Source organism: Schistocerca cancellata, unplaced genomic scaffold, assembly GCF_023864275.1.
Source record: "Schistocerca cancellata isolate TAMUIC-IGC-003103 unplaced genomic scaffold, iqSchCanc2.1 HiC_scaffold_826, whole genome shotgun sequence".
Classification (NCBI taxonomy): Eukaryota; Metazoa; Arthropoda; class Insecta; order Orthoptera; family Acrididae; genus Schistocerca; species Schistocerca cancellata.
This window is the reverse complement of record NW_026046837.1, coordinates 241862-265218: the sequence shown is the minus strand read 5'-3', so window position 1 is coordinate 265218 and position 23357 is coordinate 241862. Positions and strand designations below refer to the sequence as shown.

General features: G+C 50.0%; 39 non-coding genes across 39 annotated transcripts; all 39 read left to right on the top strand.

Annotated features, from left to right (window-relative positions):
• The first annotated feature begins 656 nt into the window (after nucleotides 1-656).
• Nucleotides 657-728, top strand: Trnat-cgu (transfer RNA threonine (anticodon CGU)). The gene has a single exon. It is a non-coding gene; the product is annotated as a tRNA-Thr (tRNA).
• Nucleotides 729-1060: 332 nt separating this feature from the next.
• On the top strand, nucleotides 1061-1134 carry Trnan-guu (transfer RNA asparagine (anticodon GUU)). The gene has a single exon. It is a non-coding gene; the product is annotated as a tRNA-Asn (tRNA).
• An 893-nt stretch (nucleotides 1135-2027) lies between these two features.
• Trnat-cgu (transfer RNA threonine (anticodon CGU)) lies at nucleotides 2028-2099 on the top strand. Its single transcript has one exon. It is a non-coding gene; the product is annotated as a tRNA-Thr (tRNA).
• A 333-nt stretch (nucleotides 2100-2432) lies between these two features.
• On the top strand, nucleotides 2433-2506 carry Trnan-guu (transfer RNA asparagine (anticodon GUU)). The gene has a single exon. It is a non-coding gene; the product is annotated as a tRNA-Asn (tRNA).
• A 690-nt stretch (nucleotides 2507-3196) lies between these two features.
• Trnat-cgu (transfer RNA threonine (anticodon CGU)) lies at nucleotides 3197-3268 on the top strand. The gene has a single exon. It is a non-coding gene; the product is annotated as a tRNA-Thr (tRNA).
• Nucleotides 3269-3601: 333 nt separating this feature from the next.
• On the top strand, nucleotides 3602-3675 carry Trnan-guu (transfer RNA asparagine (anticodon GUU)). Its single transcript has one exon. It is a non-coding gene; the product is annotated as a tRNA-Asn (tRNA).
• Nucleotides 3676-4365: 690 nt separating this feature from the next.
• Nucleotides 4366-4437, top strand: Trnat-cgu (transfer RNA threonine (anticodon CGU)). Its single transcript has one exon. It is a non-coding gene; the product is annotated as a tRNA-Thr (tRNA).
• A 333-nt stretch (nucleotides 4438-4770) lies between these two features.
• On the top strand, nucleotides 4771-4844 carry Trnan-guu (transfer RNA asparagine (anticodon GUU)). The gene has a single exon. It is a non-coding gene; the product is annotated as a tRNA-Asn (tRNA).
• Nucleotides 4845-5534: 690 nt separating this feature from the next.
• Nucleotides 5535-5606, top strand: Trnat-ggu (transfer RNA threonine (anticodon GGU)). The gene has a single exon. It is a non-coding gene; the product is annotated as a tRNA-Thr (tRNA).
• A 332-nt stretch (nucleotides 5607-5938) lies between these two features.
• Trnan-guu (transfer RNA asparagine (anticodon GUU)) lies at nucleotides 5939-6012 on the top strand. The gene has a single exon. It is a non-coding gene; the product is annotated as a tRNA-Asn (tRNA).
• Nucleotides 6013-6657: 645 nt separating this feature from the next.
• On the top strand, nucleotides 6658-6729 carry Trnat-cgu (transfer RNA threonine (anticodon CGU)). Its single transcript has one exon. It is a non-coding gene; the product is annotated as a tRNA-Thr (tRNA).
• Nucleotides 6730-7061: 332 nt separating this feature from the next.
• Trnan-guu (transfer RNA asparagine (anticodon GUU)) lies at nucleotides 7062-7135 on the top strand. The gene has a single exon. It is a non-coding gene; the product is annotated as a tRNA-Asn (tRNA).
• A 690-nt stretch (nucleotides 7136-7825) lies between these two features.
• On the top strand, nucleotides 7826-7897 carry Trnat-cgu (transfer RNA threonine (anticodon CGU)). Its single transcript has one exon. It is a non-coding gene; the product is annotated as a tRNA-Thr (tRNA).
• Nucleotides 7898-8230: 333 nt separating this feature from the next.
• Nucleotides 8231-8304, top strand: Trnan-guu (transfer RNA asparagine (anticodon GUU)). The gene has a single exon. It is a non-coding gene; the product is annotated as a tRNA-Asn (tRNA).
• Nucleotides 8305-8994: 690 nt separating this feature from the next.
• Nucleotides 8995-9066, top strand: Trnat-cgu (transfer RNA threonine (anticodon CGU)). Its single transcript has one exon. It is a non-coding gene; the product is annotated as a tRNA-Thr (tRNA).
• Nucleotides 9067-9399: 333 nt separating this feature from the next.
• Nucleotides 9400-9473, top strand: Trnan-guu (transfer RNA asparagine (anticodon GUU)). The gene has a single exon. It is a non-coding gene; the product is annotated as a tRNA-Asn (tRNA).
• Nucleotides 9474-10163: 690 nt separating this feature from the next.
• Nucleotides 10164-10235, top strand: Trnat-cgu (transfer RNA threonine (anticodon CGU)). The gene has a single exon. It is a non-coding gene; the product is annotated as a tRNA-Thr (tRNA).
• A 333-nt stretch (nucleotides 10236-10568) lies between these two features.
• Trnan-guu (transfer RNA asparagine (anticodon GUU)) lies at nucleotides 10569-10642 on the top strand. The gene has a single exon. It is a non-coding gene; the product is annotated as a tRNA-Asn (tRNA).
• A 690-nt stretch (nucleotides 10643-11332) lies between these two features.
• On the top strand, nucleotides 11333-11404 carry Trnat-cgu (transfer RNA threonine (anticodon CGU)). The gene has a single exon. It is a non-coding gene; the product is annotated as a tRNA-Thr (tRNA).
• Nucleotides 11405-11737: 333 nt separating this feature from the next.
• Nucleotides 11738-11811, top strand: Trnan-guu (transfer RNA asparagine (anticodon GUU)). The gene has a single exon. It is a non-coding gene; the product is annotated as a tRNA-Asn (tRNA).
• A 690-nt stretch (nucleotides 11812-12501) lies between these two features.
• On the top strand, nucleotides 12502-12573 carry Trnat-cgu (transfer RNA threonine (anticodon CGU)). The gene has a single exon. It is a non-coding gene; the product is annotated as a tRNA-Thr (tRNA).
• Nucleotides 12574-12906: 333 nt separating this feature from the next.
• On the top strand, nucleotides 12907-12980 carry Trnan-guu (transfer RNA asparagine (anticodon GUU)). Its single transcript has one exon. It is a non-coding gene; the product is annotated as a tRNA-Asn (tRNA).
• A 690-nt stretch (nucleotides 12981-13670) lies between these two features.
• Nucleotides 13671-13742, top strand: Trnat-cgu (transfer RNA threonine (anticodon CGU)). The gene has a single exon. It is a non-coding gene; the product is annotated as a tRNA-Thr (tRNA).
• Nucleotides 13743-14075: 333 nt separating this feature from the next.
• On the top strand, nucleotides 14076-14149 carry Trnan-guu (transfer RNA asparagine (anticodon GUU)). The gene has a single exon. It is a non-coding gene; the product is annotated as a tRNA-Asn (tRNA).
• A 690-nt stretch (nucleotides 14150-14839) lies between these two features.
• Trnat-cgu (transfer RNA threonine (anticodon CGU)) lies at nucleotides 14840-14911 on the top strand. Its single transcript has one exon. It is a non-coding gene; the product is annotated as a tRNA-Thr (tRNA).
• A 333-nt stretch (nucleotides 14912-15244) lies between these two features.
• On the top strand, nucleotides 15245-15318 carry Trnan-guu (transfer RNA asparagine (anticodon GUU)). Its single transcript has one exon. It is a non-coding gene; the product is annotated as a tRNA-Asn (tRNA).
• Nucleotides 15319-16008: 690 nt separating this feature from the next.
• Nucleotides 16009-16080, top strand: Trnat-cgu (transfer RNA threonine (anticodon CGU)). Its single transcript has one exon. It is a non-coding gene; the product is annotated as a tRNA-Thr (tRNA).
• A 333-nt stretch (nucleotides 16081-16413) lies between these two features.
• Nucleotides 16414-16487, top strand: Trnan-guu (transfer RNA asparagine (anticodon GUU)). Its single transcript has one exon. It is a non-coding gene; the product is annotated as a tRNA-Asn (tRNA).
• Nucleotides 16488-17177: 690 nt separating this feature from the next.
• Trnat-cgu (transfer RNA threonine (anticodon CGU)) lies at nucleotides 17178-17249 on the top strand. Its single transcript has one exon. It is a non-coding gene; the product is annotated as a tRNA-Thr (tRNA).
• Nucleotides 17250-17582: 333 nt separating this feature from the next.
• Trnan-guu (transfer RNA asparagine (anticodon GUU)) lies at nucleotides 17583-17656 on the top strand. Its single transcript has one exon. It is a non-coding gene; the product is annotated as a tRNA-Asn (tRNA).
• A 690-nt stretch (nucleotides 17657-18346) lies between these two features.
• Nucleotides 18347-18418, top strand: Trnat-cgu (transfer RNA threonine (anticodon CGU)). Its single transcript has one exon. It is a non-coding gene; the product is annotated as a tRNA-Thr (tRNA).
• A 333-nt stretch (nucleotides 18419-18751) lies between these two features.
• Nucleotides 18752-18825, top strand: Trnan-guu (transfer RNA asparagine (anticodon GUU)). Its single transcript has one exon. It is a non-coding gene; the product is annotated as a tRNA-Asn (tRNA).
• Nucleotides 18826-19515: 690 nt separating this feature from the next.
• Nucleotides 19516-19587, top strand: Trnat-cgu (transfer RNA threonine (anticodon CGU)). Its single transcript has one exon. It is a non-coding gene; the product is annotated as a tRNA-Thr (tRNA).
• Nucleotides 19588-19920: 333 nt separating this feature from the next.
• Nucleotides 19921-19994, top strand: Trnan-guu (transfer RNA asparagine (anticodon GUU)). Its single transcript has one exon. It is a non-coding gene; the product is annotated as a tRNA-Asn (tRNA).
• A 690-nt stretch (nucleotides 19995-20684) lies between these two features.
• Trnat-cgu (transfer RNA threonine (anticodon CGU)) lies at nucleotides 20685-20756 on the top strand. The gene has a single exon. It is a non-coding gene; the product is annotated as a tRNA-Thr (tRNA).
• Nucleotides 20757-21089: 333 nt separating this feature from the next.
• On the top strand, nucleotides 21090-21163 carry Trnan-guu (transfer RNA asparagine (anticodon GUU)). Its single transcript has one exon. It is a non-coding gene; the product is annotated as a tRNA-Asn (tRNA).
• A 690-nt stretch (nucleotides 21164-21853) lies between these two features.
• Nucleotides 21854-21925, top strand: Trnat-cgu (transfer RNA threonine (anticodon CGU)). Its single transcript has one exon. It is a non-coding gene; the product is annotated as a tRNA-Thr (tRNA).
• A 333-nt stretch (nucleotides 21926-22258) lies between these two features.
• Nucleotides 22259-22332, top strand: Trnan-guu (transfer RNA asparagine (anticodon GUU)). Its single transcript has one exon. It is a non-coding gene; the product is annotated as a tRNA-Asn (tRNA).
• Nucleotides 22333-23022: 690 nt separating this feature from the next.
• On the top strand, nucleotides 23023-23094 carry Trnat-ggu (transfer RNA threonine (anticodon GGU)). Its single transcript has one exon. It is a non-coding gene; the product is annotated as a tRNA-Thr (tRNA).
• Nucleotides 23095-23357: the final 263 nt, after the last annotated feature.

Here is a 23357-nt window from a genome sequence, read left to right as displayed (position 1 = left end):
TTCATTTCAGCGTATACACCGCGAGTGCCATGTGACAGGGCCTCTCTCTCGATGTCGATCTGCATTTGGCGTCTCTTAAGTGTCGGTCTGCTGTAGGCCGCTGTTGGCCGAGCGGCGTGCAGTGCGTACTGTTTTCCTATTCATTCGGCATGTGTGACACTGCAGTAGAGCGACGACCACTACAAAAGATGTATTATTTACATTTCATTTCAGTGTATACACCGCGAGTGCCATGTGACAGGGCCTCTCTCTCGTTGTAGATCTGCATTTGGCGTCTCTTAAGTGTCGGTCTGCAGTAGGCCGCTGTTGGCCGAGCGGCGTGCAGTCGCCTTACATGAAGCCCAATGGGCAACTTCAGTGCCACTGTGGACGACAGCATACTGTAGCCGGAGAGAGGAGTCGAAAGGCGCGTTTCACAGTAGAGCCACGCTATCCCACAAGCTGTGCACTAGGTCAAGTTTTTCGCAGACCGCAAACCTTTGGTGGCTTGACGCTCGTCGTCGATCGTAAGGGTGAAACAGTGAAGAGAGTTGGAAAACGGTAAGGTGGACACCCCCAGCAGCATGTGTGTGTCAAATCCGATATCTGGTCGAGGGCTGTAAGATTCAGTATGATGACGTGACAATTCGGGAGTAGCTCACGAAGGCAAAGCTGCGGCCTTCTTAGCTCAGTGGTAGAGCACTGGTCTCGTGAACCAGGGGTCGTGAGTTCGACCCTCACAGAAGGCATTCATTTTTTTAACGTTGCTGCTTGAGCAGAGCTAGCTCGAGCAGCATCTAACAAATGGCAGTGCACTGAATGAAGGGGAAGTTCTACAACCGATAAAGAATGCTCTACTTGCATCAGAGGTTTACTGAATGTGTAGGCGGAACACTGTTTTGTATGCATTTTGTAGTAGAATGTCATGCTTGGCGATGTCATTCGTTAATGAGCTCCGCTACAGTGTGCATGCACGTTATCCATGTGAAGAGGCGTAAGCAGATACTACCATTCTGCGAGGTGCCTGCAGAAAGTATACGAGTTGCATTGATAAAGAGAGCAGGAGTGACCGCAAGTCAAGGCCTCCGTGGCGCAATCGGATAGCGCGTTCGGCTGTTAACCGAAAGGTTGGTTGTTCGAGCCCACCTGGGGGCGAAATCGTTTTAATCGCCACCGAGGTGAAGACATATGTCCACTTTGATAGAGATACACAGCTAGAGTGACAGTTTGGCTGTGTTTGAATGATGCCACACAGCCTTATACACATTCAGCCACGTGACAGTGGAGGTAAAAACATGGCCCTATGCGGACGTTCTACTGTTTTCCTATTCATTCGGCACGTGTGACATTGCAGTAGAGCGACGACCACTACAAAAGATGTATTATTTACATTTCATTTCAGCGTATACACCGCGAGTGCCATGTGACAGGGCCTCTCTCTCGATGTCGATCTGCATTTGGCGTCTCTTAAGTGTCGGTCTGCAGTAGGCCGCTGTTGGCCGAGCGGCGTGCAGTGCGTACTGTTTTCCTATTCATTCGGCATGTGTGACACTGCAGTAGAGCGACGACCACTACAAAAGATGTATTATTTACATTTCATTTCAGTGTATACACCGCGAGTGCCATGTGACAGGGCCTCTCTCTCGTTGTAGATCTGCATTTGGCGTCTCTTAAGTGTCGGTCTGCAGTAGGCCGCTGTTGGCCGAGCGGCGTGCAGTCGCCTTACATGAAGCCCAATGGGCAACTTCAGTGCCACTGTGGACGGCAGCATACTGTAGCCGGAGAGAGGAGTCGAAAGGCGCGTTTCACAGTAGAGCCACGCTATCCCACAAGCTGTGCACTAGGTCAAGTTTTTCGCAGACCGCAAACCTTTGGTGGCTTGACGCTCGTCGTCGATCGTAAGGGTGAAACAGTGAAGAGAGTTGGAAAACGGTAAGGTGGACACCCCCAGCAGCATGTGTGTGTCAAATCCGATATCTGGTCGAGGGCTGTAAGATTCAGTATGATGACGTGACAATTCGGGAGTAGCTCACGAAGGCAAAGCTGCGGCCTTCTTAGCTCTGTGGTAGAGCACTGGTCTCGTAAACCAGGGGTCGTGAGTTCGACCCTCACAGAAGGCATTCATTTTTTTAACGTTGCTGCTGAGAGCAGAGCTAGCTCGAGCAGCATCTAACAAATGGCAGTGCACTGAATGAAGGGGAAGATCTACAACCGATAAAGAATTCTCTACTTGCATCAGAGGTTTACTGAATGTGTAGGCGGAACAATGTTTTGTATGCATTTTGTAGTAGAATGTCATGCTTGGCGATGTCATTCGTTAATGAGCTCCGCTACAGTGTGCATGCACGTTATCCATGTGAAGAGGCGTAAGCAGATACTACCATTCTGCGAGGTGCCTGCAGAAAGTATACGAGTTGCATTGATAAAGAGAGCAGGAGTGACCGCAAGTCAAGGCCTCCGTGGCGCAATCGGCTAGCGCGTTCGGCTGTTAACCGAAAGGTTGGTTGTTCGAGCCCACCTGGGGGCGAAATCGTTTTAATCGCCACCGAGGTGAAGACATATGTCCACTTTGATAGAGATACACAGCTAGAGTGACAGTTTGGCTGTGTTTGAATGATGCCACACAGCCTTATACACATTCAGCCACGTGACAGTGGAGGTAAAAACATGGCCCTATGCGGACGTTCTACTGTTTTCCTATTCATTCGGCACGTGTGACATTGCAGTAGAGCGACGACCACTACAAAAGATGTATTATTTACATTTCATTTCAGCGTATACACCGCGAGTGCCATGTGACAGGGCCTCTCTCTCGATGTCGATCTGCATTTGGCGTCTCTTAAGTGTCGGTCTGCAGTAGGCCGCTGTTGGCCGAGCGGCGTGCAGTCGCCTTACATGAAGCCCAATGGGCAACTTCAGTGCCACTGTGGACGACAGCATACTGTAGCCGGAGAGAGGAGTCGAAAGGCGCGTTTCACAGTAGAGCCACGCTATCCCACAAGCTGTGCACTAGGTCAAGTTTTTCGCAGACCGCAAACCTTTGGTGGCTTGACGCTCGTCGTCGATCGTAAGGATGAAACAGTGAAGAGAGTTGGAAAACGGTAAGGTGGACACCCCCAGCAGCATGTGTGTGTCAAATCCGATATCTGGTCGAGGGCTGTAAGATTCAGTATGATGACGTGACAATTCGGGAGTAGCTCACGAAGGCAAAGCTGCGGCCTTCTTAGCTCTGTGGTAGAGCACTGGTCTCGTAAACCAGGGGTCGTGAGTTCGACCCTCACAGAAGGCATTCATTTTTTTAACGTTGCTGCTGAGAGCAGAGCTAGCTCGAGCAGCATCTAACAAATGGCAGTGCACTGAATGAAGGGGAAGATCTACAACCGATAAAGAATTCTCTACTTGCATCAGAGGTTTACTGAATGTGTAGGCGGAACAATGTTTTGTATGCATTTTGTAGTAGAATGTCATGCTTGGCGATGTCATTCGTTAATGAGCTCCGCTACAGTGTGCATGCACGTTATCCATGTGAAGAGGCGTAAGCAGATACTACCATTCTGCGAGGTGCCTGCAGAAAGTATACGAGTTGCATTGATAAAGAGAGCAGGAGTGACCGCAAGTCAAGGCCTCCGTGGCGCAATCGGCTAGCGCGTTCGGCTGTTAACCGAAAGGTTGGTTGTTCGAGCCCACCTGGGGGCGAAATCGTTTTAATCGCCACCGAGGTGAAGACATATGTCCACTTTGATAGAGATACACAGCTAGAGTGACAGTTTGGCTGTGTTTGAATGATGCCACACAGCCTTATACACATGCAGCCACGTGACAGTGGAGGTAAAAACATGGCCCTATGCGGACGTTCTACTGTTTTCCTATTCATTCGGCACGTGTGACATTGCAGTAGAGCGACGACCACTACAAAAGATGTATTATTTACATTTCATTTCAGCGTATACACCGCGAGTGCCATGTGACAGGGCCTCTCTCTCGATGTCGATCTGCATTTGGCGTCTCTTAAGTGTCGGTCTGCAGTAGGCCGCTGTTGGCCGAGCGGCGTGCAGTCGCCTTACATGAAGCCCAATGGGCAACTTCAGTGCCACTGTGGACGACAGCATACTGTAGCCGGAGAGAGGAGTCGAAAGGCGCGTTTCACAGTAGAGCCACGCTATCCCACAAGCTGTGCACTAGGTCAAGTTTTTCGCAGACCGCAAACCTTTGGTGGCTTGACGCTCGTCGTCGATCGTAAGGATGAAACAGTGAAGAGAGTTGGAAAACTGTAAGGTGGACACCCCCAGCAGCATGTGTGTGTCAAATCCGATATCTGGTCGAGGGCTGTAAGATTCAGTATGATGACGTGACAATTCGGGAGTAGCTCACGAAGGCAAAGCTGCGGCCTTCTTAGCTCAGTGGTAGAGCACTGGTCTCGTAAACCAGGGGTCGTGAGTTCGACCCTCACAGAAGGCATTCATTTTTTTAACGTTGCTGCTGAGAGCAGAGCTAGCTCGAGCAGCATCTAACAAATGGCAGTGCACTGAATGAAGGGGAAGATCTACAACCGATAAAGAATTCTCTACTTGCATCAGAGGTTTACTGAATGTGTAGGCGGAACAATGTTTTGTATGCATTTTGTAGTAGAATGTCATGCTTGGCGATGTCATTCGTTAATGAGCTCCGCTACAGTGTGCATGCACGTTATCCATGTGAAGAGGCGTAAGCAGATACTACCATTCTGCGAGGTGCCTGCAGAAAGTATACGAGTTGCATTGATAAAGAGAGCAGGAGTGACCGCAAGTCAAGGCCTCCGTGGCGCAATCGGCTAGCGCGTTCGGCTGTTAACCGAAAGGTTGGTGGTTCGAGCCCACCCGGGGGCGAAATCGTTTTAATCGCCACCGAGGTGAAGACATATGTCCACTTTGATAGAGATACACAGCTAGAGTGACAGTTTGGCTGTGTTTGAATGATGCCACACAGCCTTATACACATTCAGCCACGTGACAGTGGAGGTAAAAACATGGCCCTATGCGGACGTTCTACTGTTTTCCTATTCATTCGGCACGTGTGACATTGCAGTAGAGCGACGACCACTACAAAAGATGTATTATTTACATTTCATTTCAGCGTATACACCGCGAGTGCCATGTGACAGGGCCTCTCTCTCGATGTCGATCTGCATTTGGCGTCTCTTAAGTGTCGGTCTGCAGTAGGCCGCTGTTGGCCGAGCGGCGTGCAGTCGCCTTACATGAAGCCCAATGGGCAACTTCAGTGCCACTGTGGACGACAGCATACTGTAACCGGAGAGAGGAGTCGAAAGGCGCGTTTCACAGTAGAGCCACGCTATCCCACAAGCTGTGCACTAGGTCAAGTTTTTCGCAGACCGCAAACCTTTGGTGGCTTGACGCTCGTCGTCGATCGTAAGGATGAAACAGTGAAGAGAGTTGGAAAACGGTAAGGTGGACACCCCCAGCAGCATGTGTGTGTCAAATCCGATATCTGGTCGAGGGCTGTAAGATTCAGTATGATAACGTGACAATTCGGGAGTAGCTCACGAAGGCAAAGCTGCGGCCTTCTTAGCTCTGTGGTAGAGCACTGGTCTGGTAAACCAGGGATCGTGAGTTCGACCCTCACAGAAGGCATTCATTTTTTAACGTTGCTGCTGAGAGCAGAGCTAGCTCGAGCAGCATCTAACAAATGGCAGTGCACTGAATGAAGGGGAAGTTCTACAACCGATAAAGAATGCTCTACTTGCATCAGAGGTTTACTGAATGTGTAGGCGGAACACTGTTTTGTATGCATTTTGTAGTAGAATGTCATGCTTGGCGATGTCATTCGTTAATGAGCTCCGCTACAGTGTGCATGCACGTTATCCATGTGAAGAGGCGTAAGCAGATACTACCATTCTGCGAGGTGCCTGCAGAAAGTATACGAGTTGCATTGATAAAGAGAGCAGGAGTGACCGCAAGTCAAGGCCTCCGTGGCGCAATCGGCTAGCGCGTTCGGCTGTTAACCGAAAGGTTGTTGGTTCGAGCCCACCTGGGGGCGAAATCGTTTTAATCGCCACCGAGCGGAAGACATATGTCCACCTTGATAGAGATACACAGCTAGAGTGACAGCCACGTGACAGTGGAGGTAAAAACATGGCCCTATGCGGACGTTCTACTGTTTTCCTATTCATTCGGCATGTGTGACACTGCAGTAGAGCGACGACCACTACAAAAGATGTATTATTTACATTTCATTTCAGCGTATACACCGCGAGTGCCATGTGACAGGGCCTCTCTCTCGTTGTAGATCTGCATTTGGCGTCTCTTAAGTGTCGGTCTGCAGTAGGCCGCTGTTGGCCGAGCGGCGTGCAGTCGCCTTACATGAAGCCCAATGGGCAACTTCAGTGCCACTGTGGACGACAGCATACTGTAGCCGGAGAGAGGAGTCGAAAGGCGCGTTTCACAGTAGAGCCACGCTATCCCACAAGCTGTGCACTAGGTCAAGTTTTTCGCAGACCGCAAACCTTTGGTGGCTTGACGCTCGTCGTCGATCGTAAGGGTGAAACAGTGAAGAGAGTTGGAAAACGGTAAGGTGGACACCCCCAGCAGCATGTGTGTGTCAAATCCGATATCTGGTCGAGGGCTGTAAGATTCAGTATGATGACGTGACAATTCGGGAGTAGCTCACGAAGGCAAAGCTGCGGCCTTCTTAGCTCAGTGGTAGAGCACTGGTCTCGTGAACCAGGGGTCGTGAGTTCGACCCTCACAGAAGGCATTCATTTTTTTAACGTTGCTGCTTGAGCAGAGCTAGCTCGAGCAGCATCTAACAAATGGCAGTGCACTGAATGAAGGGGAAGTTCTACAACCGATAAAGAATGCTCTACTTGCATCAGAGGTTTACTGAATGTGTAGGCGGAACACTGTTTTGTATGCATTTTGTAGTAGAATGTCATGCTTGGCGATGTCATTCGTTAATGAGCTCCGCTACAGTGTGCATGCACGTTATCCATGTGAAGAGGCGTAAGCAGATACTACCATTCTGCGAGGTGCCTGCAGAAAGTATACGAGTTGCATTGATAAAGAGAGCAGGAGTGACCGCAAGTCAAGGCCTCCGTGGCGCAATCGGCTAGCGCGTTCGGCTGTTAACCGAAAGGTTGGTGGTTCGAGCCCACCCGGGGGCGAAATCGTTTTAATCGCCACCGAGGTGAAGACATATGTCCACTTTGATAGAGATACACAGCTAGAGTGACAGTTTGGCTGTGTTTGAATGATGCCACACACCCTTATACACATTCAGCCACGTGACAGTGGAGGTAAAAACATGGCCCTATGCGGACGTTCTACTGTTTTCCTATTCATTCGGCACGTGTGACATTGCAGTAGAGCGACGACCACTACAAAAGATGTATTATTTACATTTCATTTCAGCGTATACACCGCGAGTGCCATGTGACAGGGCCTCTCTCTCGATGTCGATCTGCATTTGGCGTCTCTTAAGTGTCGGTCTGCAGTAGGCCGCTGTTGGCTGAGCGGCGTGCAGTCGCCTTACATGAAGCCCAATGGGCAACTTCAGTGCCACTGTGGACGACAGCATACTGTAGCCGGAGAGAGGAGTCGAAAGGCGCGTTTCACAGTAGAGCCACGCTATCCCACAAGCTGTGCACTAGGTCAAGTTTTTCGCAGACCGCAAACCTTTGGTGGCTTGACGCTCGTCGTCGATCGTAAGGGTGAAACAGTGAAGAGAGTTGGAAAACGGTAAGGTGGACACCCCCAGCAGCATGTGTGTGTCAAATCCGATATCTGGTCGAGGGCTGTAAGATTCAGTATGATGTCGTGACAATTCGGGAGTAGCTCACGAAGGCAAAGCTGCGGCCTTCTTAGCTCTGTGGTAGAGCACTGGTCTCGTAAACCAGGGGTCGTGAGTTCGACCCTCACAGAAGGCATTCATTTTTTTAACGTTGCTGCTGAGAGCAGAGCTAGCTCGAGCAGCATCTAACAAATGGCAGTGCACTGAATGAAGGGGAAGATCTACAACCGATAAAGAATTCTCTACTTGCATCAGAGGTTTACTGAATGTGTAGGCGGAACAATGTTTTGTATGCATTTTGTAGTAGAATGTCATGCTTGGCGATGTCATTCGTTAATGAGCTCCGCTACAGTGTGCATGCACGTTATCCATGTGAAGAGGCGTAAGCAGATACTACCATTCTGCGAGGTGCCTGCAGAAAGTATACGAGTTGCATTGATAAAGAGAGCAGGAGTGACCGCAAGTCAAGGCCTCCGTGGCGCAATCGGCTAGCGCGTTCGGCTGTTAACCGAAAGGTTGGTTGTTCGAGCCCACCTGGGGGCGAAATCGTTTTAATCGCCACCGAGGTGAAGACATATGTCCACTTTGATAGAGATACACAGCTAGAGTGACAGTTTGGCTGTGTTTGAATGATGCCACACAGCCTTATACACATTCAGCCACGTGACAGTGGAGGTAAAAACATGGCCCTATGCGGACGTTCTACTGTTTTCCTATTCATTCGGCACGTGTGACATTGCAGTAGAGCGACGACCACTACAAAAGATGTATTATTTACATTTCATTTCAGCGTATACACCGCGAGTGCCATGTGACAGGGCCTCTCTCTCGATGTCGATCTGCATTTGGCGTCTCTTAAGTGTCGGTCTGCAGTAGGCCGCTGTTGGCCGAGCGGCGTGCAGTCGCCTTACATGAAGCCCAATGGGCAACTTCAGTGCCACTGTGGACGACAGCATACTGTAGCCGGAGAGAGGAGTCGAAAGGCGCGTTTCACAGTAGAGCCACGCTATCCCACAAGCTGTGCACTAGGTCAAGTTTTTCGCAGACCGCAAACCTTTGGTGGCTTGACGCTCGTCGTCGATCGTAAGGATGAAACAGTGAAGAGAGTTGGAAAACGGTAAGGTGGACACCCCCAGCAGCATGTGTGTGTCAAATCCGATATCTGGTCGAGGGCTGTAAGATTCAGTATGATGACGTGACAATTCGGGAGTAGCTCACGAAGGCAAAGCTGCGGCCTTCTTAGCTCTGTGGTAGAGCACTGGTCTCGTAAACCAGGGGTCGTGAGTTCGACCCTCACAGAAGGCATTCATTCTTTTAACGTTGCTGCTGAGAGCAGAGCTAGCTCGAGCAGCATCTAACAAATGGCAGTGCACTGAATGAAGGGGAGGTTCTACAACCGATAAAGAATGCTCTACTTGCATCAGAGGTTTACTGAATGTGTAGGCGGAACACTGTTTTGTATGCATTTTGTAGTAGAATGTCATGCTTGGCGATGTCATTCGTTAATGAGCTCCGCTACAGTGTGCATGCACGTTATCCATGTGAAGAGGCGTAAGCAGATACTACCATTCTGCGAGGTGCCTGCAGAAAGTATACGAGTTGCATTGATAAAGAGAGCAGGAGTGACCGCAAGTCAAGGCCTCCGTGGCGCAATCGGCTAGCGCGTTCGGCTGTTAACCGAAAGGTTGGTGGTTCGAGCCCACCCGGGGGCGAAATCGTTTTAATCGCCACCGAGGTGAAGACATATGTCCACTTTGATTGAGATACACAGCTAGAGTGACAGTTTGGCTGTGTTTGAATGATGCCACACACCCTTATACACATTCAGCCACGTGACAGTGGAGGTAAAAACATGGCCCTATGCGGACGTTCTACTGTTTTCCTATTCATTCGGCACGTGTGACATTGCAGTAGAGCGACGACCACTACAAAAGATGTATTATTTACATTTCATTTCAGCGTATACACCGCGAGTGCCATGTGACAGGGCCTCTCTCTCGATGTCGATCTGCATTTGGCGTCTCTTAAGTGTCGGTCTGCAGTAGGCCGCTGTTGGCTGAGCGGCGTGCAGTCGCCTTACATGAAGCCCAATGGGCAACTTCAGTGCCACTGTGGACGACAGCATACTGTAGCCGGAGAGAGGAGTCGAAAGGCGCGTTTCACAGTAGAGCCACGCTATCCCACAAGCTGTGCACTAGGTCAAGTTTTTCGCAGACCGCAAACCTTTGGTGGCTTGACGCTCGTCGTCGATCGTAAGGGTGAAACAGTGAAGAGAGTTGGAAAACGGTAAGGTGGACACCCCCAGCAGCATGTGTGTGTCAAATCCGATATCTGGTCGAGGGCTGTAAGATTCAGTATGATGACGTGACAATTCGGGAGTAGCTCACGAAGGCAAAGCTGCGGCCTTCTTAGCTCTGTGGTAGAGCACTGGTCTCGTAAACCAGGGGTCGTGAGTTCGACCCTCACAGAAGGCATTCATTTTTTTAACGTTGCTGCTGAGAGCAGAGCTAGCTCGAGCAGCATCTAACAAATGGCAGTGCACTGAATGAAGGGGAAGATCTACAACCGATAAAGAATTCTCTACGTGCATCAGAGGTTTACTGAATGTGTAGGCGGAACAATGTTTTGTATGCATTTTGTAGTAGAATGTCATGCTTGGCGATGTCATTCGTTAATGAGCTCCGCTACAGTGTGCATGCACGTTATCCATGTGAAGAGGCGTAAGCAGATACTACCATTCTGCGAGGTGCCTGCAGAAAGTATACGAGTTGCATGGATAAAGAGAGCAGGAGTGACCGCAAGTCAAGGCCTCCGTGGCGCAATCGGCTAGCGCGTTCGGCTGTTAACCGAAAGGTTGGTTGTTCGAGCCCACCTGGGGGCGAAATCGTTTTAATCGCCACCGAGGTGAAGACATATGTCCACTTTGATAGAGATACACAGCTAGAGTGACAGTTTGGCTGTGTTTGAATGATGCCACACAGCCTTATACACATTCAGCCACGTGACAGTGGAGGTAAAAACATGGCCCTATGCGGACGTTCTACTGTTTTCCTATTCATTCGGCACGTGTGACATTGCAGTAGAGCGACGACCACTACAAAAGATGTATTATTTACATTTCATTTCAGCGTATACACCGCGAGTGCCATGTGACAGGGCCTCTCTCTCGATGTCGATCTGCATTTGGCGTCTCTTAAGTGTCGGTCTGCAGTAGGCCGCTGTTGGCCGAGCGGCGTGCAGTCGCCTTACATGAAGCCCAATGGGCAACTTCAGTGCCACTGTGGACGACAGCATACTGTAGCCGGAGAGAGGAGTCGAAAGGCGCGTTTCACAGTAGAGCCACGCTATCCCACAAGCTGTGCACTAGGTCAAGTTTTTCGCAGACCGCAAACCTTTGGTGGCTTGACGCTCGTCGTCGATCGTAAGGATGAAACAGTGAAGAGAGTTGGAAAACGGTAAGGTGGACACCCCCAGCAGCATGTGTGTGTCAAATCCGATATCTGGTCGAGGGCTGTAAGATTCAGTATGATGACGTGACAATTCGGGAGTAGCTCACGAAGGCAAAGCTGCGGCCTTCTTAGCTCTGTGGTAGAGCACTGGTCTCGTAAACCAGGGGTCGTGAGTTCGACCCTCACAGAAGGCATTCATTCTTTTAACGTTGCTGCTGAGAGCAGAGCTAGCTCGAGCAGCATCTAACAAATGGCAGTGCACTGAATGAAGGGGAAGTTCTACAACCGATAAAGAATGCTCTACTTGCATCAGAGGTTTACTGAATGTGTAGGCGGAACACTGTTTTGTATGCATTTTGTAGTAGAATGTCATGCTTGGCGATGTCATTCGTTAATGAGCTCCGCTACAGTGTGCATGCACGTTATCCATGTGAAGAGGCGTAAGCAGATACTACCATTCTGCGAGGTGCCTGCAGAAAGTATACGAGTTGCATTGATAAAGAGAGCAGGAGTGACCGCAAGTCAAGGCCTCCGTGGCGCAATCGGCTAGCGCGTTCGGCTGTTAACCGAAAGGTTGGTGGTTCGAGCCCACCCGGGGGCGAAATCGTTTTAATCGCCACCGAGGTGAAGACATATGTCCACTTTGATAGAGATACACAGCTAGAGTGACAGTTTGGCTGTGTTTGAATGATGCCACACACCCTTATACACATTCAGCCACGTGACAGTGGAGGTAAAAACATGGCCGTATGCGGACGTTCTACTGTTTTCCTATTCATTCGGCACGTGTGACATTGCAGTAGAGCGACGACCACTACAAAAGATGTATTATTTACATTTCATTTCAGCGTATACACCGCGAGTGCCATGTGACAGGACCTCTCTCTCGATGTCGATCTGCATTTGGCGTCTCTTAAGTGTCGGTCTGCAGTAGGCCGCTGTTGGCTGAGCGGCGTGCAGTCGCCTTACATGAAGCCCAATGGGCAACTTCAGTGCCACTGTGGACGACAGCATACTGTAGCCGGAGAGAGGAGTCGAAAGGCGCGTTTCACAGTAGAGCCACGCTATCCCACAAGCTGTGCACTAGGTCAAGTTTTTCGCAGACCGCAAACCTTTGGTGGCTTGACGCTCGTCGTCGATCGTAAGGGTGAAACAGTGAAGAGAGTTGGAAAACGGTAAGGTGGACACCCCCAGCAGCATGTGTGTGTCAAATCCGATATCTGGTCGAGGGCTGTAAGATTCAGTATGATGACGTGACAATTCGGGAGTAGCTCACGAAGGCAAAGCTGCGGCCTTCTTAGCTCTGTGGTAGAGCACTGGTCTCGTAAACCAGGGGTCGTGAGTTCGACCCTCACAGAAGGCATTCATTTTTTTAACGTTGCTGCTGAGAGCAGAGCTAGCTCGAGCAGCATCTAACAAATGGCAGTGCACTGAATGAAGGGGAAGATCTACAACCGATAAAGAATTCTCTACTTGCATCAGAGGTTTACTGAATGTGTAGGCGGAACAATGTTTTGTATGCATTTTGTAGTAGAATGTCATGCTTGGCGATGTCATTCGTTAATGAGCTCCGCTACAGTGTGCATGCACGTTATCCATGTGAAGAGGCGTAAGCAGATACTACCATTCTGCGAGGTGCCTGCAGAAAGTATACGAGTTGCATTGATAAAGAGAGCAGGAGTGACCGCAAGTCAAGGCCTCCGTGGCGCAATCGGCTAGCGCGTTCGGCTGTTAACCGAAAGGTTGGTTGTTCGAGCCCACCTGGGGGCGAAATCGTTTTAATCGCCACCGAGGTGAAGACATATGTCCACTTTGATAGAGATACACAGCTAGAGTGACAGTTTGGCTGTGTTTGAATGATGCCACACAGCCTTATACACATTCAGCCACGTGACAGTGGAGGTAAAAACATGGCCCTATGCGGACGTTCTACTGTTTTCCTATTCATTCGGCACGTGTGACATTGCAGTAGAGCGACGACCACTACAAAAGATGTATTATTTACATTTCATTTCAGCGTATACACCGCGAGTGCCATGTGACAGGGCCTCTCTCTCGATGTCGATCTGCATTTGGCGTCTCTTAAGTGTCGGTCTGCAGTAGGCCGCTGTTGGCCGAGCGGCGTGCAGTCGCCTTACATGAAGCCCAATGGGCAACTTCAGTGCCACTGTGGACGACAGCATACTGTAGCCGGAGAGAGGAGTCGAAAGGCGCGTTTCACAGTAGAGCCACGCTATCCCACAAGCTGTGCACTAGGTCAAGTTTTTCGCAGACCGCAAACCTTTGGTGGCTTGACGCTCGTCGTCGATCGTAAGGATGAAACAGTGAAGAGAGTTGGAAAACGGTAAGGTGGACACCCCCAGCAGCATGTGTGTGTCAAATCCGATATCTGGTCGAGGGCTGTAAGATTCAGTATGATGACGTGACAATTCGGGAGTAGCTCACGAAGGCAAAGCTGCGGCCTTCTTAGCTCTGTGGTAGAGCACTGGTCTCGTAAACCAGGGGTCGTGAGTTCGACCCTCACAGAAGGCATTCATTCTTTTAACGTTGCTGCTGAGAGCAGAGCTAGCTCGAGCAGCATCTAACAAATGGCAGTGCACTGAATGAAGGGGAAGTTCTACAACCGATAAAGAATGCTCTACTTGCATCAGAGGTTTACTGAATGTGTAGGCGGAACACTGTTTTGTATGCATTTTGTAGTAGAATGTCATGCTTGGCGATGTCATTCGTTAATGAGCTCCGCTACAGTGTGCATGCACGTTATCCATGTGAAGAGGCGTAAGCAGATACTACCATTCTGCGAGGTGCCTGCAGAAAGTATACGAGTTGCATTGATAAAGAGAGCAGGAGTGACCGCAAGTCAAGGCCTCCGTGGCGCAATCGGCTAGCGCGTTCGGCTGTTAACCGAAAGGTTGGTGGTTCGAGCCCACCCGGGGGCGAAATCGTTTTAATCGCCACCGAGGTGAAGACATATGTCCACTTTGATAGAGATACACAGCTAGAGTGACAGTTTGGCTGTGTTTGAATGATGCCACACACCCTTATACACATTCAGCCACGTGACAGTGGAGGTAAAAACATGGCCCTATGCGGACGTTCTACTGTTTTCCTATTCATTCGGCACGTGTGACATTGCAGTAGAGCGACGACCACTACAAAAGATGTATTATTTACATTTCATTTCAGCGTATACACCGCGAGTGCCATGTGACAGGGCCTCTCTCTCGATGTCGATCTGCATTTGGCGTCTCTTAAGTGTCGGTCTGCAGTAGGCCGCTGTTGGCTGAGCGGCGTGCAGTCGCCTTACATGAAGCCCAATGGGCAACTTCAGTGCCACTGTGGACGACAGCATACTGTAGCCGGAGAGAGGAGTCGAAAGGCGCGTTTCACAGTAGAGCCACGCTATCCCACAAGCTGTGCACTAGGTCAAGTTTTTCGCAGACCGCAAACCTTTGGTGGCTTGACGCTCGTCGTCGATCGTAAGGGTGAAACAGTGAAGAGAGTTGGAAAACGGTAAGGTGGACACCCCCAGCAGCATGTGTGTGTCAAATCCGATATCTGGTCGAGGGCTGTAAGATTCAGTATGATGACGTGACAATTCGGGAGTAGCTCACGAAGGCAAAGCTGCGGCCTTCTTAGCTCTGTGGTAGAGCACTGGTCTCGTAAACCAGGGGTCGTGAGTTCGACCCTCACAGAAGGCATTCATTTTTTTAACGTTGCTGCTGAGAGCAGAGCTAGCTCGAGCAGCATCTAACAAATGGCAGTGCACTGAATGAAGGGGAAGATCTACAACCGATAAAGAATTCTCTACTTGCATCAGAGGTTTACTGAATGTGTAGGCGGAACAATGTTTTGTATGCATTTTGTAGTAGAATGTCATGCTTGGCGATGTCATTCGTTAATGAGCTCCGCTACAGTGTGCATGCACGTTATCCATGTGAAGAGGCGTAAGCAGATACTACCATTCTGCGAGGTGCCTGCAGAAAGTATACGAGTTGCATTGATAAAGAGAGCAGGAGTGACCGCAAGTCAAGGCCTCCGTGGCGCAATCGGCTAGCGCGTTCGGCTGTTAACCGAAAGGTTGGTTGTTCGAGCCCACCTGGGGGCGAAATCGTTTTAATCGCCACCGAGGTGAAGACATATGTCCACTTTGATAGAGATACACAGCTAGAGTGACAGTTTGGCTGTGTTTGAATGATGCCACACAGCCTTATACACATTCAGCCACGTGACAGTGGAGGTAAAAACATGGCCCTATGCGGACGTTCTACTGTTTTCCTATTCATTCGGCACGTGTGACATTGCAGTAGAGCGACGACCACTACAAAAGATGTATTATTTACATTTCATTTCAGCGTACACACCGCGAGTGCCATGTGACAGGGCCTCTCTCTCGATGTCGATCTGCATTTGGCGTCTCTTAAGTGTCGGTCTGCAGTAGGCCGCTGTTGGCCGAGCGGCGTGCAGTCGCCTTACATGAAGCCCAATGGGCAACTTCAGTGCCACTGTGGACGACAGCATACTGTAGCCGGAGAGAGGAGTCGAAAGGCGCGTTTCACAGTAGAGCCACGCTATCCCACAAGCTGTGCACTAGGTCAAGTTTTTCGCAGACCGCAAACCTTTGGTGGCTTGACGCTCGTCGTCGATCGTAAGGATGAAACAGTGAAGAGAGTTGGAAAACGGTAAGGTGGACACCCCCAGCAGCATGTGTGTGTCAAATCCGATATCTGGTCGAGGGCTGTAAGATTCAGTATGATGACGTGACAATTCGGGAGTAGCTCACGAAGGCAAAGCTGCGGCCTTCTTAGCTCTGTGGTAGAGCACTGGTCTCGTAAACCAGGGGTCGTGAGTTCGACCCTCACAGAAGGCATTCATTCTTTTAACGTTGCTGCTGAGAGCAGAGCTAGCTCGAGCAGCATCTAACAAATGGCAGTGCACTGAATGAAGGGGAAGTTCTACAACCGATAAAGAATGCTCTACTTGCATCAGAGGTTTACTGAATGTGTAGGCGGAACACTGTTTTGTATGCATTTTGTAGTAGAATGTCATGCTTGGCGATGTCATTCGTTAATGAGCTCCGCTACAGTGTGCATGCACGTTATCCATGTGAAGAGGCGTAAGCAGATACTACCATTCTGCGAGGTGCCTGCAGAAAGTATACGAGTTGCATTGATAAAAAGAGCAGGAGTGACCGCAAGTCAAGGCCTCCGTGGCGCAATCGGCTAGCGCGTTCGGCTGTTAACCGAAAGGTTGGTGGTTCGAGCCCACCCGGGGGCGAAATCGTTTTAATCGCCACCGAGGTGAAGACATATGTCCACTTTGATAGAGATACACAGCTAGAGTGACAGTTTGGCTGTGTTTGAATGATGCCACACAGCCTTATACACATTCAGCCACGTGACAGTGGAGGTAAAAACATGGCCCTATGCGGACGTTCTACTGTTTTCCTATTCATTCGGCACGTGTGACATTGCAGTAGAGCGACGACCACTACAAAAGATGTATTATTTACATTTCATTTCAGCGTATACACCGCGAGTGCCATGTGACAGGGCCTCTCTCTCGATGTCGATCTGCATTTGGCGTCTCTTAAGTGTCGGTCTGCAGTAGGCCGCTGTTGGCCGAGCGGCGTGCAGTCGCCCTACATGAAGCCCAATGGGCAACTTCAGTGCCACTGTGGACGACAGCATACTGTAGCCGGAGAGAGGAGTCGAAAGGCGCGTTTCACAGTAGAGCCACGCTATCCCACAAGCTGTGCACTAGGTCAAGTTTTTCGCAGACCGCAAACCTTTGGTGGCTTGACGCTCGTCGTCGATCGTAAGGATGAAACAGTGAAGAGAGTTGGAAAACGGTAAGGTGGACACCCCCAGCAGCATGTGTGTGTCAAATCCGATATCTGGTCGAGGGCTGTAAGATTCAGTATGATGACGTGACAATTCGGGAGTAGCTCACGAAGGCAAAGCTGCGGCCTTCTTAGCTCTGTGGTAGAGCACTGGTCTCGTAAACCAGGGGTCGTGAGTTCGACCCTCACAGAAGGCATTCATTCTTTTAACGTTGCTGCTGAGAGCAGAGCTAGCTCGAGCAGCATCTAACAAATGGCAGTGCACTGAATGAAGGGGAAGTTCTACAACCGATAAAGAATGCTCTACTTGCATCAGAGGTTTACTGAATGTGTAGGCGGAACACTGTTTTGTATGCATTTTGTAGTAGAATGTCATGCTTGGCGATGTCATTCGTTAATGAGCTCCGCTACAGTGTGCATGCACGTTATCCATGTGAAGAGGCGTAAGCAGATACTACCATTCTGCGAGGTGCCTGCAGAAAGTATACGAGTTGCATTGATAAAGAGAGCAGGAGTGACCGCAAGTCAAGGCCTCCGTGGCGCAATCGGCTAGCGCGTTCGGCTGTTAACCGAAAGGTTGGTGGTTCGAGCCCACCCGGGGGCGAAATCGTTTTAATCGCCACCGAGGTGAAGACATATGTCCACTTTGATAGAGATACACAGCTAGAGTGACAGTTTGGCTGTGTTTGAATGATGCCACACACCCTTATACACATTCAGCCACGTGACAGTGGAGGTAAAAACATGGCCCTATGCGGACGTTCTACTGTTTTCCTATTCATTCGGCACGTGTGACATTGCAGTAGAGCGACGACCACTACAAAAGATGTATTATTTACATTTCATTTCAGCGTATACACCGCGAGTGCCATGTGACAGGGCCTCTCTCTCGATGTCGATCTGCATTTGGCGTCTCTTAAGTGTCGGTCTGCAGTAGGCCGCTGTTGGCTGAGCGGCGTGCAGTCGCCTTACATGAAGCCCAATGGGCAACTTCAGTGCCACTGTGGACGACAGCATACTGTAGCCGGAGAGAGGAGTCGAAAGGCGCGTTTCACAGTAGAGCCACGCTATCCCACAAGCTGTGCACTAGGTCAAGTTTTTCGCAGACCGCAAACCTTTGGTGGCTTGACGCTCGTCGTCGATCGTAAGGGTGAAACAGTGAAGAGACTTGGAAAACGGTAAGGTGGACACCCCCAGCAGCATGTGTGTGTCAAATCCGATATCTGGTCGAGGGCTGTAAGATTCAGTATGATGACGTGACAATTCGGGAGTAGCTCACGAAGGCAAAGCTGCGGCCTTCTTAGCTCTGTGGTAGAGCACTGGTCTCGTAAACCAGGGGTCGTGAGTTCGACCCTCACAGAAGGCATTCATTTTTTTAACGTTGCTGCTGAGAGCAGAGCTAGCTCGAGCAGCATCTAACAAATGGCAGTGCACTGAATGAAGGGGAAGATCTACAACCGATAAAGAATTCTCTACTTGCATCAGAGGTTTACTGAATGTGTAGGCGGAACAATGTTTTGTATGCATTTTGTAGTAGAATGTCATGCTTGGCGATGTCATTCGTTAATGAGCTCCGCTACAGTGTGCATGCACGTTATCCATGTGAAGAGGCGTAAGCAGATACTACCATTCTGCGAGGTGCCTGCAGAAAGTATACGAGTTGCATTGATAAAGAGAGCAGGAGTGACCGCAAGTCAAGGCCTCCGTGGCGCAATCGGCTAGCGCGTTCGGCTGTTAACCGAAAGGTTGGTTGTTCGAGCCCACCTGGGGGCGAAATCGTTTTAATCGCCACCGAGGTGAAGACATATGTCCACTTTGATAGAGATACACAGCTAGAGTGACAGTTTGGCTGTGTTTGAATGATGCCACACACCCTTATACACATTCAGCCACGTGACAGTGGAGGTAAAAACATGGCCCCTTGCGGACGTTCTACTGTTTTCCTATTCATTCGGCACGTGTGACATTGCAGTAGAGCGACGACCACTACAAAAGATGTATTATTTACATTTCATTTCAGCGTATACACCGCGAGTGCCATGTGACAGGGCCTCTCTCTCGATGTCGATCTGCATTTGGCGTCTCTTAAGTGTCGGTCTGCAGTAGGCCGCTGTTGGCCGAGCGGCGTGCAGTCGCCTTACATGAAGCCCAATGGGCAACTTCAGTGCCACTGTGGACGACAGCATACTGTAGCCGGAGAGAGGAGTCGAAAGGCGCGTTTCACAGTAGAGCCACGCTATCCCACAAGCTGTGCACTAGGTCAAGTTTTTCGCAGACCGCAAACCTTTGGTGGCTTGACGCTCGTCGTCGATCGTAAGGATGAAACAGTGAAGAGAGTTGGAAAACGGTAAGGTGGACACCCCCAGCAGCATGTGTGTGTCAAATCCGATATCTGGTCGAGGGCTGTAAGATTCAGTATGATGACGTGACAATTCGGGAGTAGCTCACGAAGGCAAAGCTGCGGCCTTCTTAGCTCAGTGGTAGAGCACTGGTCTCGTAAACCAGGGGTCGTGAGTTCGACCCTCACAGAAGGCATTCATTTTTTTAACGTTGCTGCTGAGAGCAGAGCTAGCTCGAGCAGCATCTAACAAATGGCAGTGCACTGAATGAAGGGGAAGATCTACAACCGATAAAGAATTCTCTACTTGCATCAGAGGTTTACTGAATGTGTAGGCGGAACAATGTTTTGTATGCATTTTGTAGTAGAATGTCATGCTTGGCGATGTCATTCGGTAATGAGCTCCGCTACAGTGTGCATGCACGTTATCCATGTGAAGAGGCGTAAGCAGATACTACCATTCTGCGAGGTGCCTGCAGAAAGTATACGAGTTGCATTGATAAAGAGAGCAGGAGTGACCGCAAGTCAAGGCCTCCGTGGCGCAATCGGCTAGCGCGTTCGGCTGTTAACCGAAAGGTTGGTGGTTCGAGCCCACCCGGGGGCGAAATCGTTTTAATCGCCACCGAGGTGAAGACATATGTCCACTTTGATAGAGATACACAGCTAGAGTGACAGTTTGGCTGTGTTTGAATGATGCCACACAGCCTTATACACATTCAGCCACGTGACAGTGGAGGTAAAAACATGGCCCTATGCGGACGTTCTACTGTTTTCCTATTCATTCGGCACGTGTGACATTGCAGTAGAGCGACGACCACTACAAAAGATGTATTATTTACATTTCATTTCAGCGTATACACCGCGAGTGCCATGTGACAGGGCCTCTCTCTCGATGTCGATCTGCATTTGGCGTCTCTTAAGTGTCGGTCTGCAGTAGGCCGCTGTTGGCCGAGCGGCGTGCAGTCGCCTTACATGAAGCCCAATGGGCAACTTCAGTGCCACTGTGGACGACAGCATACTGTAGCCGGAGAGAGGAGTCGAAAGGCGCGTTTCACAGTAGAGCCACGCTATCCCACAAGCTGTGCACTAGGTCAAGTTTTTCGCAGACCGCAAACCTTTGGTGGCTTGACGCTCGTCGTCGATCGTAAGGATGAAACAGTGAAGAGAGTTGGAAAACGGTAAGGTGGACACCCCCAGCAGCATGTGTGTGTCAAATCCGATATCTGGTCGAGGGCTGTAAGATTCAGTATGATGACGTGACAATTCGGGAGTAGCTCACGAAGGCAAAGCTGCGGCCTTCTTAGCTCAGTGGTAGAGCACTGGTCTCGTAAACCAGGGGTCGTGAGTTCGACCCTCACAGAAGGCATTCATTTTTTTAACGTTGCTGCTGAGAGCAGAGCTAGCTCGAGCAGCATCTAACAAATGGCAGTGCACTGAATGAAGGGGAAGATCTACAACCGATAAAGAATTCTCTACTTGCATCAGAGGTTTACTGAATGTGTAGGCGGAACAATGTTTTGTATGCATTTTGTAGTAGAATGTCATGCTTGGCGATGTCATTCGTTAATGAGCTCCGCTACAGTGTGCATGCACGTTATCCATGTGAAGAGGCGTAAGCAGATACTACCATTCTGCGAGGTGCCTGCAGAAAGTATACGAGTTGCATTGATAAAGAGAGCAGGAGTGACCGCAAGTCAAGGCCTCCGTGGCGCAATCGGCTAGCGCGTTCGGCTGTTAACCGAAAGGTTGGTGGTTCGAGCCCACCCGGGGGCGAAATCGTTTTAATCGCCACCGAGGTGAAGACATATGTCCACTTTGATAGAGATACACAGCTAGAGTGACAGTTTGGCTGTGTTTGAATGATGCCACACAGCCTTATACACATTCAGCCACGTGACAGTGGAGGTAAAAACATGGCCCTATGCGGACGTTCTACTGTTTTCCTATTCATTCGGCACGTGTGACATTGCAGTAGAGCGACGACCACTACAAAAGATGTATTATTTACATTTCATTTCAGCGTATACACCGCGAGTGCCATGTGACAGGGCCTCTCTCTCGATGTCGATCTGCATTTGGCGTCTCTTAAGTGTCGGTCTGCAGTAGGCCGCTGTTGGCCGAGCGGCGTGCAGTCGCCTTACATGAAGCCCAATGGGCAACTTCAGTGCCACTGTGGACGACAGCATACTGTAGCCGGAGAGAGGAGTCGAAAGGCGCGTTTCACAGTAGAGCCACGCTATCCCACAAGCTGTGCACTAGGTCAAGTTTTTCGCAGACCGCAAACCTTTGGTGGCTTGACGCTCGTCGTCGATCGTAAGGATGAAACAGTGAAGAGAGTTGGAAAACGGTAAGGTGGACACCCCCAGCAGCATGTGTGTGTCAAATCCGATATCTGGTCGAGGGCTGTAAGATTCAGTATGATGACGTGACAATTCGGGAGTAGCTCAGGAAGGCAAAGCTGCGGCCTTCTTAGCTCTGTGGTAGAGCACTGGTCTCGTAAACCAGGGGTCGTGAGTTCGACCCTCACAGAAGGCATTCATTCTTTTAACGTTGCTGCTGAGAGCAGAGCTAGCTCGAGCAGCATCTAACAAATGGCAGTGCACTGAATGAAGGGGAAGTTCTACAACCGATAAAGAATGCTCTACTTGCATCAGAGGTTTACTGAATGTGTAGGCGGAACACTGTTTTGTATGCATTTTGTAGTAGAATGTCATGCTTGGCGATGTCATTCGTTAATGAGCTCCGCTACAGTGTGCATGCACGTTATCCATGTGAAGAGGCGTAAGCAGATACTACCATTCTGCGAGGTGCCTGCAGAAAGTATACGAGTTGCATTGATAAAGAGAGCAGGAGTGACCGCAAGTCAAGGCCTCCGTGGCGCAATCGGCTAGCGCGTTCGGCTGTTAACCGAAAGGTTGGTGGTTCGAGCCCACCCGGGGGCGAAATCGTTTTAATCGCCACCGAGGTGAAGACATATGTCCACTTTGATAGAGATACACAGCTAGAGTGACAGTTTGGCTGTGTTTGAATGATGCCACACACCCTTATACACATTCAGCCACGTGACAGTGGAGGTAAAAACATGGCCCTATGCGGACGTTCTACTGTTTTCCTATTCATTCGGCACGTGTGACATTGCAGTAGAGCGACGACCACTACAAAAGATGTATTATTTACATTTCATTTCAGCGTATACACCGCGAGTGCCATGTGACAGGGCCTCTCTCTCGATGTCGATCTGCATTTGGCGTCTCTTAAGTGTCGGTCTGCAGTAGGCCGCTGTTGGCCGAGCGGCGTGCAGTCGCCTTACATGAAGCCCAATGGGCAACTTCAGTGCCACTGTGGACGACAGCATACTGTAGCCGGAGAGAGGAGTCGAAAGGCGCGTTTCACAGTAGAGCCACGCTATCCCACAAGCTGTGCACTAGGTCAAGTTTTTCGCAGACCGCAAACCTTTGGTGGCTTGACGCTCGTCGTCGATCGTAAGGATGAAACAGTGAAGAGAGTTGGAAAACGGTAAGGTGGACACCCCCAGCAGCATGTGTGTGTCAAATCCGATATCTGGTCGAGGGCTGTAAGATTCAGTATGATAACGTGACAATTCGGGAGTAGCTCACGAAGGCAAAGCTGCGGCCTTCTTAGCTCTGTGGTAGAGCACTGGTCTGGTAAACCAGGGGTCGTGAGTTCGACCCTCACAGAAGGCATTCATTTTTTAACGTTGCTGCTGAGAGCAGAGCTAGCTCGAGCAGCATCTAACAAATGGCAGTGCACTGAATGAAGGGGAAGTTCTACAACCGATAAAGAATGCTCTACTTGCATCAGAGGTTTACTGAATGTGTAGGCGGAACACTGTTTTGTATGCATTTTGTAGTAGAATGTCATGCTTGGCGATGTCATTCGTTAATGAGCTCCGCTACAGTGTGCATGCACGTTATCCATGTGAAGAGGCGTAAGCAGATACTACCAT